The 19,189-nt window shown below is 42.7% G+C and overlaps 1 protein-coding gene and 1 long non-coding RNA gene across 6 annotated transcripts in view; one reads left to right on the forward strand and one right to left on the reverse strand.

The window, feature by feature from the left end:
* The window catches only part of ATP2C1 (ATPase secretory pathway Ca2+ transporting 1), a 123,933-nt gene that overhangs the window by 12,939 nt on the left and 91,805 nt on the right, over positions 1 to 19,189 (forward strand). The window contains exon 1 of one of the 5 annotated variants that reach the window (XM_078151536.1): positions 18,817 to 18,963. The exons of 3 other annotated variants lie outside the window; for them this stretch is intronic. The gene's annotated coding sequence lies outside the window, so the exon portion shown is untranslated. Of the gene's footprint in view, positions 1 to 18,816; positions 18,964 to 19,189 lie in introns of those variants that run through there. One more of the 5 variants, XM_020987263.2, reaches the window with a different exon arrangement.
* On the reverse strand, positions 963 to 18,790 carry LOC144456364 (uncharacterized). Its single transcript, XR_013485464.1, has 2 exons — positions 17,826 to 18,790; positions 963 to 4,383 (listed from the first exon to the last, which is right to left on the reverse strand). It is a non-coding gene; the product is annotated as an uncharacterized LOC144456364 (long non-coding RNA).

Raw genomic sequence — 19,189 nt, forward strand, 5'->3', positions numbered from 1 at the left:
TTAACATCAGCAAATGTGTCTATACTAACATGCTGGGGAATTAAAAAGAGAAAAGGACAGGGCTTTTTTGGTTGCTCATCTAATTCAAAGATTTTTCTTCTCCTCCTCCCCCTCCCAGCTTCTGAGATAACTATATTATGCAAGAATCATTCTCGATGAACAGACATTTATTAAGCACTTACTATCTGCCAGGGCCAGGTGCCAGGCACTCCCTCCCTCTGAGGAATCCCTGGCCCCTCCACGATTTCGAAACCCCGGCAGGAGCCAGCCAGACGCTGCCAACTACCCCACCTCCTCCTAGATTATAAACCCGTCTGCTGAGTCGGAAGGATCAGTTTGGTCCTTCACAATTGGGCTCTCCACGTTGATTACCTAAAAAGTTTTTAGGCTAAGGATCGCTGCTTCCTGGAGAGCGCTTTGTCCCCGTGTATTTTCAAAGTCAAAGCTGACCTTACTACTCTACTTTTTGGAGAACTGCTGCACAATAACATGTGTGTAATGCAAAAAGTGGAAGTTAGCATTGAAGCCGGAGCATTTATTTTGTTGGACTCAAACACTGTTTGTTACTTGTTCTCACGAAGCAGCTTTCACACCAGCTATGAGAGTTATACGAAATGCATTCTTCTTCGGGGATTTTCCTTTCGGAACTGCTCACTAACCAGGATGGTAAGGCAACTGAGAAATTGTTTTAACTGTGAGATTAAATTATGCTCAAGATTTATGGGAATAAAAAGATAAGCAACTCTACCGATACTCAAAGCCCTGTGTTGGAAGAATGGCCTTTCTCATATCTTCCCTTGCCCTAGTTTAAAATGCAAATATAATGATCAAGACCAGAATATTTATAATAAAGAGAAGCATTTCTGGTGTAGCAAACAGAGCTCTAGGTCCTAATATGGTGTACTAAATGACATATAGTTTCTATAATGCAAATGAAGAAAAGTTTGATTCAAAAAAAGAAATATCGATCAAAATAACAAATATTTATGAACCACCTACTTTGTGCCAGGCACCATGGATACAAATGCATAGAACAAAACCACCCCTATTGTAAAAAGTTTATATTCTACCAGTAAGGCAAGGACACACACAGGGTGTCTCCACGGTCTTAGGGCAATTTTAAGCTGTAATAGCTTAAAGTATAGAGTTTAATTAGCTTTAAAAGCTTAAAATTTCACTGAGACTTTGGGGACACCCTGTATACATATACGCAGAATAAACATAAAGAGAATAATGCAAATAAATACAAAGCAGTTCAATACAAAATAATTTGGGGAGAGTGGGCACTATCAGTTGGGAAGGATTGGGAAAGGCTTCGTGCAAAAGATAGTACCTGTGCTTCATCGTAGAAGAAAAGGGGGACTCTGAGATGGAGCTAAGGAGAGTGTGCATTCCCAGGACGTGAGATGGCCAGAACAAAGGTATGGTGGTGAGAGATGGGGCGTGTGTCACGTGAAGAACAGAGAGAAGGCCAGTTTGACTGGAGGGCAGGGTGTAAGAGGGGAGTGACACCCAATGCGCCAGGGCTGGAGCCAGTTTGTGTATGACTTTGAAAGGTAAGCACAGCAATTTCTAATTTATCCTAGGGGCAGCAGGAAAGCCCTGGAGTTGGCTCAGTGGGGGGGACCGTCACAGACATGCACTTGAGGAAAATTACTTGGGCAACAGTAGGTAAGATGGAATGATGTGGGGAGGAGCTTGAGGTTAGGAGAACAATTAGAATGCTCTTGCAATAGTTTGTTGCTTGTAAAATTAGCCCCTCTGTTTTTTAACCAGCTCATCAAGCTGAGAATGGGGAAGAATTAGGTAAGTAAATTCTCATTGGAGGATAGTGTAAACCCAAGGATCTCGGGATCCTGCAGCTTGAACATGATTTTTCTTATGGAGCATCTTCTGAAGATTAGCTAAGAGCAGATGAATAAGTATCACTATAAGAATAAAGCATATGAAAGCTCTCCCTCAGCCTGAACATGTCTCTGAGGGCCCCGACAAACAATGGGACAACAATGTTCAGTCTCCCTTTCACTGGTGGTCACCAAGACTCTAGGACTGGGTCAGGTCTCCAAGATGGAATCTTCTTCCTGCTCCCATGTGACTATAAGCGTGGACAATGGATAGGGAACAATGAAGGACTGTGCTTTGGACCAGCAAGGTTTCTATAGCTGCTTTCACCAAGCCTTCAGAGTAGCTTTCTCTAAACCCAAATAGTTGAAGTGGACGTGGGAGTTATGATGATTAAATAAGCACATCTATACTGCAAAACTAGGGGAGAGAGAAAAATAGGAAGGAGGGAAATGTGAGTAAACAATGCTGCCCTTCATATACAAGGGTGATGCTAGGGATTCACCATCAATGGATGATAAAGTTCTTTTTAAAATATCGTGATGGGCTTACTAAGGTGTATGTATATTAAATGGCAACTATGTGCCAGGCAACTGTGTTTAGCGCTGGGGATACAAAGAAGGTGCAAAAGACAGTCCCTACCCTTAAGGAGCTTACAATATAATGGGAGAGATAACATGCAAACAACTACATACAAAGCAAGCTAAATGCAGGATGAATAAGAAAAAAATTAACCAAAGGAAGGCACTGGAATTAAGAGGGGTCAGGGCTTCCTGTAGAAGGTGAGATTTTAGTTGGGACTTAAAGGAAGCTAGGGAGGTCAGTAGTCAGAGCAGAGGAAGAACTGCACTCCAGGCAGCAGAAAGACAGAGAAAATGACCAGAGCTGAGAAAGGGAGTGTCTTGTTTTCACAGAACAGCCAGAAGGCCAGTGTCACTGGATAGAAAAGTACACATCAGAGTAAGGTTTAAGAAGCCTGGAAAAGCAGGGGGGAGCTGGGTTATAAAGGGTTTTGAACGTGAAACTGAGCATTTTGCATTTGATCATGGAGGTGATAGGGAACCACTGGATTTTGAGAAGTGGAGTGACATGGTCAAAGCTGTAGTTTAGGAAAATCACTTTGATGGCTGAATGAAGGTGAGATTGCAGTGGGGGAGAGTGCAGGCAGACTCATCCAGGCATGAGGTGATGAGGGCTTGAACTAAAGGGGTGGCAGTGTCAGAAGAGAGGAGGAGGCATATGCAAGAGACATTGCAGAGGTGAAATCAACAGGCCTTGGCAGCAGCTTGGATGTGGGAGGTGAGAGAGTGTAGAATCCAGGAAGACTCTTAGGCTATGAGCCTGAGGGACTGGGAGGATGGTAGTGCCATCTACAGTAATAGGAAAGGTGGGGAGGAACTAGGCTTTAGAAGAAAGATAATGAGTTCAGTTTTGGACATGCTGGGTTTAAGGTGTCTACTGGACATCCAGTGTAAGATGTCTGAAAGGCAGCTGGAGATGTGAGGTTAGGTGTCAGCAGAGAAATGGGGGCAGGACAGGTAGATTTAAGAATTGTCAGCATAAAGATAGCAACTGAATCCATGCAACTGAATTCAGCATGGGAGCAGAAGAGATCACCAAGTGAACTATAATATAGAGGAAGAAGAGAAGGGAGGAGGTTAAAAGGTATAATCTGGATGGGGATGTAGCAAAGGATCCTAAGAAGGAGTGGTCAGATAGGACAACCAGAAGAAAGTGATGTCCCAAAAAACTAGAGAGAAGAGAGTATGAAGGAAAGCATGACCAAAGCGTCAAAAGCTGTAGAGATGTCAAGGAGAATGAGGGCTGAGAAAAGGCCATTGGATTTGGCCACTTAGAGATCTTTGGTAACTTTGGAGAGAGCAGTTTTGGTGGAATAAGGTCAGAATGTAAGGGGTTAAGAAGACAGTGAAGGGAGAGAAAATAAAGGCACCAATTATAGATGGCCTTTTCAAGAATTTTAGTCACAAAGGGCAGGAGAGAGACAGGATGACAGTTAGCAGGGATGGAAGAATCCAGAGAGGGTTTTTTCAGGATCAGGGAGCCATGAGCTCCCTGGAGTAGGCAATGGGGAGTGAGCCAGGAGAAAAGAAGAGAATGAAAATAAATCAGAGGGGGCAATCTGTTGGAAAGGGTGGGACACAATGGGATCACTTGAACAAGCAGAGGGGGTAGCCTTGGTGAGGAGTAAGGTGAGAGAGGGGTGAAGAAGGAGACAATGACAGAAGGCCTTGCACCTTTACTGTACGTTAAGGTTGGCAATGTACTTTCCCCACCACTACCCAAACGGAAGCTTGTATTGAGCTTGTATTGTAAGAATTAGCCTCCATTATACATGAGGAAACCAAGCTTCTGAGGTGTTAATGGCCTTGCCCCAGATTACAGAACAAGTATCTGAGGTAGGATTCAAACCCAGGCCTCTTGACAGAATGGTATAGTGGAAAGGACCCGGGCTGAAATCCCGCTTCTGCCACTTAGGATCTTCATAGCCTTCAGCAAGGCACACCGCTTCAGTATCCTTACCTGTGAACAGAAGGGGGTGGGTTAGGTTGTTTCTAAGGTTGCTTCCAGCTGTAAATCTAGGACCCTTCCTACAACAGTATTCATTAACTACCATGATAACACATAAAATTATCATTTTAATGATCAAAACTGATTACCCTTTACACTTTAAAAATTTTGTATATGTGGGCTCTTGTTTAAAGAAAGGTATCATAGAATATGTGGAGAAATAAGACCCCTGGGAGCCAAGATGGTGGAGTGAAAGCAGTGACTTGCTTGAGCTCTCCCCCAAACCCCTCCAAATACCTATAAAATATGACTCTAAACAAAAAAGACAGAGTGAAACAAATTTCCAGCCCAAGACAACCTGGATGGCTGATCAGAAAGGTATATCATGCCAGGATGGGAGAGGAGTGCAGTTTGGCGTGGGTGTGCAGGCCTCAGCGAACCTGGAGCAGGCCTCAGAGGACTGAATCGCAGGCAGCTGTGGTGGCTTCCAGACCTCTCAACCCATGAATGCCAAAGACAACTTAGAAGGTCAGTGGGAAAAGTTTGTTTCTGCGGTGCTGAGAAAGGAGTGCGGAGTCCCAGATCCAGTTCCCTGAGAGCACGGCCTGGGGGCGGTGGCTGCCTCCTGAGCTTCTGGTCCACAGACTGAGGGGGAATCCAGTGGCTGATCAGAGAGGGATTGCAGGGATATCTTCGCCAGTGCTGAGGCAAGAATCTCTTGTACTGCCTGTGGTTGGATCTGGGTCACAGTTATGGGCGGAGGTCCTGGGGTGAGGAGGCACGCGGGCGCAGTGGAGCTTGTAGTGGCTGTGGAGAGAAAACCCTCCTCACAGTTCCAGGACAGAAAGGAGTGCTTGTGGTCACTCACAGACCAGAGCACAGGCCAGGAAAGGAGTAAACACCTCACCCCTTATCATACCACCTTGGAAGAACTGAAAATTTACAGGTCCCTACAAGTATCTCTGAAAACAGCTGTACAAACCCCTGAAGCTTGGGACAGTACATTCTCCACATTGGAAGCAGACTCTTACCTTAACAAAGAGTTTAAAACTCAAGTAATTGGCCAGGATCATGAGCAAGCAGTGCAAAAAGAGTCAGATTATATTATCTTACTTTGGTGACAAAGAAGATCAAAACATACAACCAGAAGAAGACAACAAAGTCAAAGCTCCTATATCCAAAGCCTCCAAGAAAAATATGAATCAGTCCCAGGCCTTGGAAGAGCTCAAAAGGGATTTTGAGAAGCAAGTAAGAGAAGTAGAGGAAAAACTGGGAAGAGAAATGACAGTGATGCAAGAAAATCATGAAAAACAAGTCAACAGCTTGCTAAAGGAGACCGAAGAAAATATTGGAGAAATAAGAACCCCTAAAAGTGGCAAAATATAGGGCTACATGCATTGTGCAATAAAACCTATTTATCTTGCAGGCATCCTATAAAGATTGCCAAGTAACTAATATAGATATTTGTTGCGTACAGCTAACTCAGCTCACTACAAGAGCAAGGATCCTATACTAACTCTGAAGGGATAAGGCCAGCTTAACCTTCTATCTCGAATGCGCATTGATGAGGCGGGAGACGAGATGGAAGCAACTCCGTTTAATTTTAACAAAGCATTCACTTAAGTAGTAAGGTAACAGGAACTTCTTCTCAGGTTACAATGATGTAGAGTTCATGCTGTGCTAAGGACAGCGCATGCACATCCTGTGCACTTATCTGGCTCCAATCACAGATAAACTGCTAATGACCATGCAGTAACTAAGGGAGTTAAAGATTGTTAAAGATCCATATAATGGAGCATCGAACCTTTGCTCATAGCTCAGCACCTGAGAAGGGCCTCTGCTCATCAGTGCGACCTCATGAACAGCCTGTGGCCCTCTACATCCTTACAGATCCTCAACAGATACTGGGGACCACTCATCAAATCTCTGACAACAAAAGTCACCTTCTTTGGCTTATATGGCATTCTTAATAGCAATCAACACTTAGAAATAAGAATTTTCAAAACATGTTACCTTCAAGTTTAGAAGAGCTATTAATATTTTGTTGAAAAGAAAGTATATTGAAGGAATGTACTTTGTATAAGCAGGATGTTCAAGTTGACTTGATGGGTGGAAGGACACTGTGTCCTATAAGGAAATATGTAAATGTTACATTAGAATATTCAGGGATTGTATCATTCATATTTTGTGATACATGTAGTAAAATGTTATATATGTTATAATTGGCCAATAAATATTGATTCAGAGAGTAAGGTTTAAGAAGACTGGAAAGGTAGGGGGGAGCTGGGTTATAAAGGGTTCTTACTGGAGGATAAGTATATGAAGAAGAGAAATTAAAATTTTTTCTTAAGTATTTCTCTTACATACAAATTAAGTAACTGTCCCTTCAGGACATTTCTCTCTCTCATGCATGTACGTGTCTGATTTCTAGAAATCACTGCCAAAATCATCATCAAGGTTGAAATATGATATGAAGTACACATATTTTGATAGCTTCTGCTAGGGAAGAACAGACCCAATTTTTAAAAATGTTAACAGCTTTTCAAAGGTTCTAAAAACCAGGAAGTGGAAATGCATGTTGGGATGCAAACCCCCCAAGTAGAATATATCTTTGACAGGCTTATTGATATGTACAATCATTGCATGCTTCAAAGTTTTTTAAAAATTGGTTCCTAGTCTGGAATTAGACAAATGAAAGTATTATCCTTAACTAGTGATTTAAATGTTCAAGCATTTCAGAAATGAGGCTTAGTCTTTCAAGGATAAAAAGAATCTTTGAAAAGTTCATCATATCTAACAAAATGAATGTCATTCTCCTGTGTCATTTTTTCTAAGAATGAAATCCTTTTCAGTCTAATTTGAAGAACATCGTGCTGCCTTAAGGAGATAAATAAGGCAATGCCCTTGGCCTCATGGAAGCATGAATAACAATAATGCACAACAGACACATAAAGTACCACATAAGGGTTTTGCTTGGAGCAACTGAGAAATATTTGTCATTTTGTTTCCTGAAACCATTGTCCAAGCTCTTAATATGTATATTCAATAATTATTTTTATTTTAAATTAAATTGTAGTATTTTAGCCTCTGATCATATAAATATACTTAATACAGACATCAAGGTCTAGATCTCAGCATATTGAACACTGTTTTTAGATAAGCATCCTAATTAATTCCATGGGGGGATGCTGTAGGGAGGATTTTTGTTTTGGGTTGCAGTTGGACTGGATGACCTTTGAGTTTCCTTCCAACTCTGCAGAGTTGTGATTCTATGACTCATTTCTTATTCTGTATCCGTTCATCCAATAATGCTGCCTTCAAAGTCTTAAATAAACGTCCCAGTGACCTCCTACACTTGTGTGTCTATGGCAAGAGCAAAGATGGCTTCATTAAGAACAGGTCACGTCAGTAACATTCTATGCATTTCCGGCAGGCTTCTTAGAATGGCAGATCAGAGGAACACTGTTCAACAAGACCAGAAGCAAAGGCTGAGATCTGGAAGGTCTTTGTGTTATCAGTTGTGCTATCCTTTTGGAGAAAAAAATGGAGAGATGTGGGTGCCATTGGTTGAACAAGTGAAGGGACTTAGATGCAAATCACAGACATAAATGACTTGACAGAATTCTCTAGTAGAGTGCTCCAAAGGTCAGTCTTTGACTATAGGTTGTTTTAATCTTTTTATTAATGACTCGGTGGAAAGTACTGATGGAACTCTTAAGCAAAATGGAAAATGCTTTAACAAGAAGAATAGCTTACTCACTAGATGAAAGATACCTAAAGTATCTTACCAGGCCCAAAGACTGGACTTAATATGACAACTTGAAATTTAATAGCGTTAAATGTAGAGTCCTACCCTTGTGCATTCACTTGCTTAACCATCAGCACAAGAGAAGCGGGAGTACGGATAGACGATTTACGTAGCCGGCAAGTGACATTTAAGGTCACATTAGGCACTGCTGTAATGTACAGAGTGATAGAGATGAGAGTCTGCTGTACTTCGCCTTACTCGTTCTGCCTTGGGAGGGTTCCTATTTCTGAGTGTCACATTTGAGGAAGGACATGAATAATTTTGAGAGCTTTCAGAGGGCAGCAGCTGGCTCAGATTGTCATTTGAAGAAGCTGAGAATGTTGAGCTTGGTGAATGCATGATGTTGGAGGAATCAGGACGTCTATTTTCTAGTACTTAGAGGACTTTCATGTGTGCTGACTGCGTTGGCTTTATTTGGTTATTGGACCAATACATGGAGGTTACAGAGGAAGTCTTTTTGGCTCAATTTAAGGGAAAAAAATCCCTAACTTCTGGAGCTCTCTAAAGGGAGAAAAGGGGGGTTTCCCTTCTCTGGGAATCTTCACATGGAGGCCAGATGACCCTTTGTCAGGCTTATGAGAGTGGAGGTTCCTGTTTAGAGGTCATAAAGTCCAAATTCATACCTGAAATCCTGTCCACTTCTGAGATTCTGAATATCGTTGAGTACTCCCATGCATCTCTAGTAACTTAATTATGTATTGGCTTACATTATTTCTGCAGTTCAATTTGAACAGTTTTCAGTGACATTTTTGTCATATAATGACATCATTCAGAGTATGCAAAACAGCTTCCCTTCTTTTCCTCCCGTTTATACTTCCATATTTGGTTTGAGATGTTGATTATCTATAACACTGACTTCTGCTTCCAAAAGTCCAAGATAACACCTAGAAAATGGTATTTTTCCACTATCTTTTTGAACCCTGTTCAGGGTGGGGGGGACGGACGGACATGGACAGTCCTGACCTCAGATTTCTCCTTCAGCTTAGAAATTTTCCTAGCTTGTAGAAACCATATTTTCACTAATTCTACTTTTCCTGATTTAAATGTGGCATATAGGGACATGTAAAATAATTATTGTATTTTCTGACATGGTCCACTAACCAGAAATGTCTTAATAAATACACCTCAAAATTAAAGTTGCTTTAAGGAATGAAATGCCTCTAATCTTAACTCCACACCTCATCCTCACTTGTTATGATAAATTACATAACTTCAATGCATTCTGAAATCTGCTAACTCTTATATTCCAAGCACCTTTTCTGCCAGATCATGAGACCTTTCATTTGATCTCTTTCCCCAAGTTTTTATTGTGCATGGGCTGTAAGTATGTTCAATAGGAATGAGGTCTATTGGCCTCTATGTCCTTAGGCTGAACTTTTTGGATCCTGATGAAGTCTTGAAATACTTCTAGAGTTCCACCTTCATATCAATTTGTTATAATGAAACAACATGAAACAAACAAGCTTTGCAAAAATAGAATTTTTTTTCTATTTCCTATCTGTAATTTTCAAAGTATAGGGATGTAGAACAACTCTTACTCCTGAAAAAAGTATTTTTTATCTTTGGGAGTTAAGGAAATGTGACCTTCCTAAAAGTCCTCCTAGTTAATAGAGGGCAACAATGTAAAGAGAAATGGAATGGGTCCTGGCACATGAAAAATTTTCAACATAACCAGGAAATAAGTGATGATACTTCCACTTGATATTGATAGCGTGGGGGATCCTGTTACTCTCAAGGAAGCCCATCCCACTTTTGGAAAGGTCTAATTGTTCCAAATTTCTTTTCCTAACTCAACTGGGCCAAAATCTGCCTCTTAGTAAATTTTTTTTGCCTAGTGTTACAAGTTCTGCATTCTGCAGCCAAGCAGAACTAGTCTGATTGTCCTTCTGTCTAACAGTCGTTCAAATATTTGAAGGTAAGTCCTCATCTATTTCCTACCACCCTAATATTAGGAAGTCTTTTTTTCTAGGGTAAACACTCCATTTTCCAACCAATCTTCAACCTATCCTGGGTAATTCCTTTCTATGGCCCCTCATCCTTAATGGAGGATAAACAATTGCGCCAGAGGCTAGCCTTCCTGAAAGTCATAGGATTGTGGGTATAACATGCAGTCTGTCCACCTATTATTGTTTCTTATAGTTATATAAGTGACCCGGCTCCTTTCCCATTAATAGCATATTTCTCACACCACTTGTATGCAAGTAAGCATCCCAGGTACGTTGCTCCCTACTTATACCTACTGAGTCTTGGGACAAGTCCAATTTTTTTTTTTGGTAGCTTGTACTGTTTAATGTGCAACCACACACTATCACTAGGAAAATATTGGTGCTAAAAAAAGGTGTGTGTGTGTGTGTGTGTGTGAAGAAATAGATTGGAATTCTGCTATAAGACTGAGACTTGTAAAAAATTCAGTGGAAATATAAGTTCTAAATATGAATGGGGTACTAGCATAGCATTCTTTATTGTAGCCAGAATCATTTCCATGGTTTCAACTTCTTACACCAAACAAATCAGCAAACCCTATAAGATAAAGAAGAACTGAAATTTTAACTATTTTTATTGTTTATTGTAGCTTTTGACAAATTCATGTTTACTAGGTGTCTTCTCCAGGAATCACTATACCTTTTTTTGACTCCTACGGAAGGGCATGAAACTAAGGAGGAATGTATTCAAAGCATTGGGCTTTTTCTGGTGCTGATTATGGGTAGTCAAGTCCATAAAGTAAGCTTAAATTTCCTCTGCGTAAAATTGTACTTGCATATGGGGGGAGGGGCTTCTCCTCTTTTACCTCTTTGTTCAAAACCTTCTGGAATTTACTTTCTGAAGTGGGCCACACTCAAAATCTCACTCTCCTAGCATGAACTAGTTGCTGGGGTCATGCTGACTTAGCCAATCCTTACATAAGGAAAGGGATTTCCTTTAGTGAACCTTGGGGTTGCTCTTTGTGCCCAGTTGAGATATTCTGATTTTTAACAGTACTTTTTTCTTGCCCCTTGGAAATCATGATAGAAAGTTTAGTTCAATGATCACATGGGTACATATGGATTGTACTAAGGTAGCATAGTATGCAATCAAGGGGATTCCTGATTGGCTGAGTGAACTTGGGATTGAAGAATGAATGGAAGAATTCACTCCAAAGGGATGGACCCTGAAATACACTGGGGAGGTTTTCTGACATGTAAAATATTCTCTTCTGGGACTCGGGAAGAGAGTGGATGCTTCAGACTGAGCCAAGACAGATCTGAGGAACAGAAGCTAATTAGAAATTAGTGTACCCCTAATCTAGAGATAGTGTTTCTGTGGGTGGCTTCAGACCTGGGGTCAAGACCCACTTCTGGCAGATACCCACTCACAAGTCACATAACTTCTCAACGTCCCAGACAACTCTCTAATACTATAAATTGCTGCACATGTGCTAACCTACATCCACGGAAGAATCTCTTCACCAGGAGCTCCTTTTTTGATATTGTTGTTGTTGAACTAGCTGAGTCACGACCCACTCTTTGTGAGCCCATGTGGGGGTTTTCTTGGCAAAAATCCTGCAGGGGTTTGCCATTTCCTTCCCCAGCTCATTTTATAGGTGAGGAAACTGAGGCAAACAGGATGAAGTGATTTGCCCAAGATCATCCAGCTAGTAATTGTTTGAGGCCACATTTGAACTCGGGGAGCTCCCTACACTAATACAGTTCTGGTTAAAAACAGAAACAAAGGAAACAAAGAAACAAAAAACCCCCCACAAAACCAGGGAGTTTTCTTTTCTTTGAATTGCTAGTGGTATTACCCTTGCGTATTTCTGGATTTGTGGCATGATGTCGTGGACAGAGTGCTTGACTCGTACTGGGAAGATGTAAAGTTCAAATTCTTCCTCTAACATTCCCTAGCTGTATGACCACAGGCAGTTCAATTAAGTGCCTACTAGATCGAGGCCTTGAGAATTTAAATCCAAAACATGAAACAGTGCTTGCTCTTGAGAAGTTTATGTTTGCTTACTGTAACTTTGATTCTCAGTTTCCCTTTTCTGTAAAATAAGGTGTTCTGTCTGTACCATCTACCATTCAGGGGGGTTGGGAGGTTCCAATGAGAAAACGGCTTTGCAGTCTTTAGAGCGCTGTACAAATATTCATTATTGTAAATAAACGTGCTGAAAGCTCCTCCTTGAAGTGCGCAGGAACTCAAGTGCTAGAAATAGGAGATAAGGGGGATGACACTTTGGGTTTGAGTGTGCTGCAGACCTCTGAGCCCCAGAAGCCCACTCGCTCTGGAAACAGGGAGGTCAGGGGGCTGGTGAGGAACCCCAGAAAGGCTTAAGACCAAGGCCTCGTTTCCCCAGAGCCTCTTACTCAGCTTGGTCTTTTATCTTTACTCTTTCTCCTTCCTCATTGTGTTTTTTTAAAAAATATAAATTTATTTATTTTTAGTTTTCAACATTCACTTCCACAAGTTTTTGAGTTCCAAATTTCTCACCCCTCCCCCCACCCCAAGATGGCATGCATTCTGAATACCCTTCCCCTGGTGCCTTCTCTTCTATCTCTCCCCCCCCTTCTCTTATCCCCTTCCCCTTCTATTTTCCTGTAGAGCAAGATAGACTTCTGTACCCCATTTCCTGTATTTCTTATTTCCCAGTAGCATGTGAAAACATTTTTTTAAAACATGTGTTTTTAAAACTTTGAGTTCCAAATTTTCTCCCTTCCTCCCTCCCCACCCACCCTCATTGAAAAGGCAAGCAATTCAATATAGATTGTACATGTGCAGTTATGCAGAACACTTCCATAGCAGACATGTTGTGAAAAACTAACTCTATTTCCCTTAATCCTATCCTGCCCTCCCATTTATTCTATTCTTTCTTTTGACCCTGTCCCTCCTCAGAAGTATTTGCTTCTGATTACCCTTTCCCAATCTGCTCCTCTCTATCACCCCCTGCTCTCTTGTCCCCTTCTCCCCCTATTTTCCTGTAGGGTAAGACAGATTTCCATACCCAATTGAATGTGTATGTTATTCCTCCTTAAGCCAAATCCTATGAGAATAAGATTCCTCATTCCCTCTCACCTTCCCCTGTTTCCCCTCCACTGTGAGAGACTTTTCTTTTCTGTTTTTTTTTGTGAGATAATTTACCCCATTCTACCTCTCCCTTTCTTCTCCAAGTATCATCCTCTCTCATCCCTTAATTTTATACTCCAGATATGACCCCTTAATCTTCAACTTACCCTGTGCCCTCTATCTATCTATCTATCTACACACATATAATTTTTTTCTTTCAACTACCCTAATACTGACAAAGTTCTCATGAGTTACAAATATCATCTTTCCATGCAGGAATGTAAACAGTTCAATCTTAATAAGTCTCTTATGATTTCTCTTTCCTGTTTACCTCTTCATGTTCCACTTGAGTCCTGTATTTGAAAGTCAAATTTTCTATTCAGCTCTGGTCTTTTCATCAGGAATGCTTGAAAGTCCTCTATTTCACTGAATGACCATTTTTTCCCCTGAAGGATTATACTCAGTTTTGCTGGGTAGGTGATTCTTGGTTGTAATCCTATCTCCTTTGTCCTCCAGAATATTATATTCCATGCCCTGCGTCCTTTAATGTAGAAGCTGCTAAGTCTTGTGTTATCCTGATTGTGTTTCCACAGTACTTGAATTGTTTCCTTCTGGCAGCTTGTAATATTTTCTCCTTGACCTGGGAACTCTGGAATTTGGCTACAATATTCCTAGGAGTTTTCCTTTGGGGATCTCTTTCAGGAGATCTGTGGATTCTTTCAATTTCTATTTTGCCCTCTGGTTCTAAATATCAGGGCAGTTTTCCTTGATAATTTCTTGAAAGATGATGTCTAGGCTCTTTTTTTGATCATGGCTTTCAGATAGTCCAATAATTTTTAAATTCTCTCTCCTGGATCTATTTTCCAGGTCAGTTGTTTTTCCAATGAGATATTTCACATTGTTTTCTAATTTTTCATTCTTTTGGATTTGTTTTACAGTGTCTTGATTTCTCATAAAGTCACTAGCTTCCAATTGCTCTATTCTAATTTTTAAGGAAGTATTTTCTTCAGTAATCTTTTGGACTTCCTTTTCCATTTGGCCAATTTTTCTTTTTAGGGCATTTTTCTCCTCATTGGCTTTTTGGACCTCTTTTGCCATTTGGGTTAGGCTATTTTTTAAGGTGTTATTTCTTCAGTATTTTTTTGGGTCTCCTTTAGCAAGCTGTTGACTTGTTTTTCATGATTTTCTTGCATCACTCTCATTTCTCTTCCCAGTTTTTCCTCTACTTCCCTTACTTGCTTCTCAAAATCCCTTTTGAGCTCTTCCAAGGCCTGGGACTGATTCATATTTTTCTTGGAGGCTTTGGATGTAGGAGCTTTGACTTTGTTGTCTTCTTCTGGTTGTATATTTTGATCTTCTTTTTCACCAAAGTAAGATAATATAGTCTGACTCTTTTTGCTGCTTGCTCATGATCCCAGCCAATTACTTGAGTTTTAAACTCTTTGTTAAGGTAAGAGTCTGCTTCCAATGTGGAGAGTGTACTGGTCCAAGCTTCAGGGGTTTGTGTAGCTGTTTTCAGAGATACTTGTAGGGACCTGTAAATTTTCAGTTCTTCCAAGGTGGTATGATAAGGGGTGAGGTGTTAACTCCTTTCCTGGCCTGTGACCACAAGTACTTCTTTCTGTCCTGTACCTGTGAGGAGGGGTTCTCCTCCACAGCCACTCCAAGCTCTATTTCCTCCTCACCGCAGCACTGTCGCCCAGTCGCCCAGAAGTGTGACCCAGATCCACACACAGGCAAAGCAAGAGATTCCTGCCTCAGCACTGGCAAAGAGATTCCTGCAATCCCTCTCTGATCAGCCACTAGATTGCCCCTCAGTCTGTGGGCCGGAAGCTCAGGAAGCAGCTGCTCCTCCCCACCCCCCCAGGGCCACACTCTTGGGGAATGGAGCTGAGACCGGCCTTCCTTTCTCAGCACTGACAGAAACAGACTTTTCCTACTGACCTTCTAAGTTGTCTTGGCATTAGTGGATTGAGGAGTCTGGAAACCTCCACAGCTGCCCGAGATTCAGTCCTCTGAGGCCTGTGCACCCACTGCCGCCATGCGCTCCCAGCCCGGCACGATACACTTTTCTGATCAATCATCCAGGTTGTCTTGGGCTGGAAATTTGTTTCACTCTGTCTTTTTGTGGGTTCTGCTGCTTCAGAATTTGTGTAGAGCCATTTTTTTATGAGTATTTGGAGGGGTTTGGGGGAGAACTCAAGCAAGTCACTGCTTTCACTCTGCCACCTTGGCTCCGCCCCCCTCCCTCCTCATTGTGGAAAGGGAAAAATGAAAACAAGGCAGCTGGACTTGGTCATGATCACAAAATAAGCCAAAGTAAAGAATAGAAATTTGGTTTTCTAATAACTATTCCTGAAGCCTTGAAAAACCAAATCTTTAAAACAGGTATTTCTTAAAAGGAAAAAATATTTTTCTTGTGTATCAGCAACATTTGGAGTGTATCTTCACTCTAAATCATACAGATTTAAATATACTTCATATCAACAACATTTAGAGATTTTTTTTTAAGCTGAGAAAGGTATTCATGGATCTTTGTTCTCTTCAATAATATCTGAATGTCTTTTCTCCAGTACCGTAGACAAAAGTAAGGTGAACACAGCACATGAAGGTATCAGTGGGAGGCATAACGTCACTAATACTGGTCCAGATGTTTGGTATCCAGGAAAAAAATGTCTTTCCTAAACACTTGGATTTGTGTCAAAGGGGACAAAGGTAATAACAGATGTAAGGAATACTGATTTATAGCCTGGCATTTCTTTAGTTCATCTTGTTCACTTGCATCTGATATGGGCAAGTTAGGAAAGAGGCCCAGGAAATCCCGTACGCCCTAGGGGTTCTGAGAACTAGTTAATGCAGCTTGCTTAATTCATTAAGCAAAAACAACTTAATTTGCATATGAACAGAAGTCTGGTCTAGGCTTAACTTGTGGATGTATCATTAGCTATGTGTATTTTTAAACAACTCATTTTTGTTCAGATTTTTATGTCTCCTTCACATTTTTATTCTTTTGAGTACTTCTAAAAGTTTACACCACGGAGGTGTGTAGCAATTCTATTGCCTGCTGCTAGATGCTAACTTTATATTAGAGTTCTTTCTGACAAGAATATATATTTTTAAAACTTGGCACAAAAGATGACCATTTTTCTGTAGGAGAAAATATTTTGGTTATGCTACTGCAATTTTTTTAAAGTAATCATGTCCTTGGTTTTTGTTTTAATAAAATGATACTAAAAGGGACAAATTTCTTTTTAGTCAACTACCTGTAAAGGTATGTCTTAAGATTAGCCTCTGGCTGGAATATATAACAATCCCTAAAGGCCCATTTTTTTTTTTATTAAAAGTGCTTAACATTACTACTTAATAGAATCTTACCCAGATTCATTTTTAAAACCCTTAAGGGCTACATATTCTTTTACTATATGGGCTTAACCAGCTACTAACTTTGATTTAACTAAAAGAGCAGAACCTATGTTTCTCAATTTCTTCCTTTCTCTAAAAGCCTCACTCATATGTTAAAAGTTCTATATGAAACCACTTCTTGCTCATGAAATTCTTCATTCTGTAGGCCAAGGCTTCAAAGTTAATTGAGGATGGAAGGAATTCTTAGAAGATCAGATTGACTGAGGTGAAATGTATTATGCACACATTTCACTTTTCTTTGACAGAAATCAATGTAATTTGAGTCAGTTTCACAGTACAAGATATGGAAAGGTGAAAAAGTAGAAAAGACTTAATTAAGCCTGTGCTCATGTATACTTCACGGAAGAATCAGTGTAAAATATTATTTTAAAGTAATTATTAAAAAGATGATGGTCTTAACACACTACTAAAAATCAGTCTGGGCTGAGCCACTCACACTCTTGCCTTGTGATTCATTTCATGAATTTCTGAGATGAATAGATGATGAGCAGTTTTCTTTCCTTTGGGTGAAACTAACTGACCTAACTTGCTAATTGGCTTCATAGAACAATAGTAGTTAGGACTGATCCCAGTCAACCAGATCATAGTATTTCACTACCAGTCCGTTTTTAGTTTAACCAAGATTTTTTGTGTTTGTCATAAGGCCTTTCCTTTAGCTCATGTATTTAAAGCCAAGTTATTAGAGGAGTTATTTCTTAAAATGCTAAAGCTGATACACTTTGCTTTCATATAGTACATTGCCGAAAAATTTCAAGTCAGTCGTTTTCTATCAAACCGTATTTTAAATATGGTAGAGGAGCTGGCTAATTTAAAGACTCATAGCAGGACCTTTTGTGAAATTAGTAATTGTTCCCTGACTTATAATAATTATTATTATGTAACACCCCCCTCCCCCGCAGAAGGTGGGGGCAAGCTTGTGGAATTGTTACACTCGACATCACGCATGTCCCATTCAAACTGTAATCTCCTAAGCAAAATGATAAGTGGATACTTACTGTTGCTCCTCGTATGTCACTGCACATGGGATTAAAAACCACTTCTCCCTTGGTTACCACTTGCCCAGTGAACCACCGCCTGGCCAGGCAAATGTTGCCTCAACTGTTTAAACTAGGGATGTTTATTTCTACTTCCTCCCCCTCCTCCCGGCTCAATTTCAGGGCATGAAGTTAAACTAAAGCCTAATCACCTTGACGAATGAGATCTCGTGGTCTTGGGGAGGCACGGTGGGTTCAAGGTCTCGAAGCACTTGTGTTTTGTTGCGCGTGGGGATGCCAAGGTCGGCCCTGTCCCACTCGTGTTAAGGGGGCATCTCTCGAGAACGTGCCTGGGGACGTGATGGGCTCTGATCCTGGGATCTCTGGGGAACTGCGCGGGAGGGAAGGGTCTTACGTGGGAGGAAGACCCTGGAGCTCCTAGCTTCCTAGGGGGCGTCGGTGTGCTGCCCTCTAGTGGACGCGGGCACGAGCGCCCTCGCTTAGAGCGGGTAGGAGGCCTTCTGGTCCTCTAGCATCGTCCAGGCGAGGGGGGGGTCCCGCTGGCCAAGGTCATGAACACGAGTGGGGCGGGGTGCAAGGACCCTTCCACTTGTCCGCTACAGTAGCGGGAGTGGGGCTGGGTTTGTCCATTGCCCCTGGCCCCCTACTCTAAGCCTCGAGGCCAGTGGCAGCCCACCCCCTCCGTGCCAGTGCCGCGGGCCTTTCCGAGGAGAGCCGCCGGAGGGGGGCGCGCTGGGCAAGCAGCCCCTCTGCCCCGGGGGGCGGTGGCTCCGGCGGCCCCTCGCTCGCCCTCTGGCGGCTGAGGACGGAGGGCGCTCGCCAAGGCCCCGCGGAAGGAACTGGGCAGCCGGGCCGAGCGAGCCCGGTCCTCGACTGCGCAGAGGCTGGGAGCCGGGGTCAGCGAGAGGGGGTGGGAGGAAGAAGAGGAAGAGAAAGAAGGCAAGGAGGGGAGAGGTCGGGCCCGTACCCTCTATCCCTTACGTCACTTCCGCCGCTAGGTCCGCCCCCTCCCTTTCCGGCTGCAGAAGTGGGAAACGGGCGCTTCTCTCCGCTCAAGCGGTCCGAGGTCCTGGGAGACGCTGAGGAGGCCAGAGGGCGGGGCTTGGAGCGGGGGCGGAGCCGGGGCGGGGCAGGCGCGCGCGGCGAGCGTGACTGAAGCCCCTCCTCCTTTCTCCTCCCTACTCTCGCTCCCTCCCGCAGCTTCTCCGCCCGCGGGAGCGCGCGCAAGCGCGGTCACGCCGGCTTCGCTTCTCGAAGCCCGGGGCGTTCCTCTTCCCCCCAATTCCGGGCCACCCCGCCCCGCCGCCCTCTCCGGGTCTCTCTCGGCGGGTGAGTCTACGGGGGCTGTCCCCTCTGGGGGTGTCGGGGTGCGCGCGCAGGCGGGAGGGAGAGCGGGGGGGATGAGTAGGAAGCACGCGGGGCCCGCGGGCGCGCGCTCGTGCGGTGTGGAGGGGGGAAGGGATGGGCGGGGAGGAATGGGGGCGTCGGTCTGCGTGACCGTCCCCCGAGTGTCCGGGAGGAGTGTCGTGGGCGCGGGGGCTCCGCCCTCTCGTCT

This window comes from Phascolarctos cinereus, unplaced genomic scaffold (genome assembly GCF_003287225.1).
Source record: "Phascolarctos cinereus isolate Bilbo 61053 unplaced genomic scaffold, phaCin_HiC Scaffold_1;HRSCAF=81, whole genome shotgun sequence".
Classification (NCBI taxonomy): Eukaryota; Metazoa; Chordata; class Mammalia; order Diprotodontia; family Phascolarctidae; genus Phascolarctos; species Phascolarctos cinereus.